Below are 1,465 nucleotides of genomic sequence, written 5' to 3'. Positions count from 1 at the left end.
TAAAAATAATTCAAGTCGGTGAAATACTGAATAATTGTTTCAATCAGCATTAATGCACCGACATGTATTGCACACTGAAGGAAATACAAATATGTTTGCCCAGCGACTGTTGAATTTTAATAACTTTTTATACAACCGTAGAATCAGCAGATAAACAGGATATTCGCCCATAGAACTTATCTAAGGAAGGATATACTTGCCTTGGAGATGGTGCAAAAGAGGTTCAACAGATTGATTCCTGGGATGAGAGGGCTGTCCTATGATGAGAGATTGTGTAGAATATGCCGATACTCTCTGGAGTTTCGAAGAATGGGAGGTGATCTCGTTGAAACGGACAATATTCTGAAGGGGATTGACAGGGTAGATGTTGAGAAGCCGGGCTAGCTCAGTCGGTAGAGCATGAGACTCTTAATCTCAGGTTCGTGGGTTTGAGCCCCATGTTCGTCGATTACTGTTTCTTAAAATTTATGTTGCTTTCACGGAAAAACATCAGTAATGAAGCCAAAATCTTCTATTATTTCGAGATATTTAGAGGGCACCTTTCAATGCTTCACCAAACCATTCCTTTCGCTGCAGCCACCCGGGATCGTTTCCTGGTTTGGGAAGTAACTTTGATATCACCGTTTGGAATTGAAGTGGTGTAATTTTATGAAGTTCGATGGATGTCCCAAAGCACTTCAGAATGGTGTCAATACAACTGAGTTTGTAATTAAAAACACTGAATGTCAGGAGTGGGATTTGAATCCACACCACCAGAGGAGACTGTGACCGGAACGCAGCGCTTTAGACCGCTCGGCCATCCTGACTGTTGGATGCTTCAGTTACAAGTTATTACTCGGGAAAGTTTCAGACCGGGCGCTTGTTCAGTGTTGCTGGAAGGCCCAGTGATCGGGATATCCTCTCCCCCGGGGTTTTCTTGAGCCTGTGCTCGGTGCACGAGGAGCTTTGCCCCGGGTCTGAGGTAGTTTGCATCCCAGGGACGGACAATAACCCTCTGAGCTCTGGAACTGGGGAAGAGCAAATAATTAATGAGTTGTTTGTGGGTTTCAAATGGAACTTAGATCTGATGGTATAAACCGATAGTGTTGTTTCGCAGAATGAAAGAAATGCGAAAAGGGACAATCGAAATTTCAATAACTGAACTTTAATAATTAGTGAAACTTTAACGCTTGATGAAGTTTTATCCCCGATCTGATTTTACACACTCTGTATTTGAGTAGATTAGTTTTAAAATGTTCATTGCTCATGCGACAATGTATCCCGGACAGCTTTTGTTCAATTTTATTGCAGACAAGTTTTTGCTTCACAAATAATGTTTCCGCACAGGCTCGAAACGGAGACCTTTCGCGTGTGAGGCAAACATGATAACCGCTACACTACGGAAACTGCTGCTTAGCTCAGTGCCCAGAGAGAAGTGTTCAGCAACAAGCTGAAATGCTCAATCCCTCTCTCTGCAAAACGTTCC

At 42.8% G+C, this 1,465-nt stretch overlaps 1 non-coding gene across 1 annotated transcript; it reads left to right on the top strand.

Moving 5' to 3' along the window:
- Positions 1-374: 374 nt before the first annotated feature.
- On the top strand, positions 375-447 carry trnak-cuu (transfer RNA lysine (anticodon CUU)). Its single transcript has one exon. It is a non-coding gene; the product is annotated as a tRNA-Lys (tRNA).
- Positions 448-1,465: the final 1,018 nt, after the last annotated feature.

This window comes from Pristiophorus japonicus, unplaced genomic scaffold (assembly GCF_044704955.1).
Source record: "Pristiophorus japonicus isolate sPriJap1 unplaced genomic scaffold, sPriJap1.hap1 HAP1_SCAFFOLD_130, whole genome shotgun sequence".
Lineage (NCBI taxonomy): Eukaryota > Metazoa > Chordata > Chondrichthyes > Pristiophoridae > Pristiophorus > Pristiophorus japonicus.
Note: the sequence above shows the minus strand (reverse complement) of the source record. Positions and strands in the feature narration are given on the sequence as shown.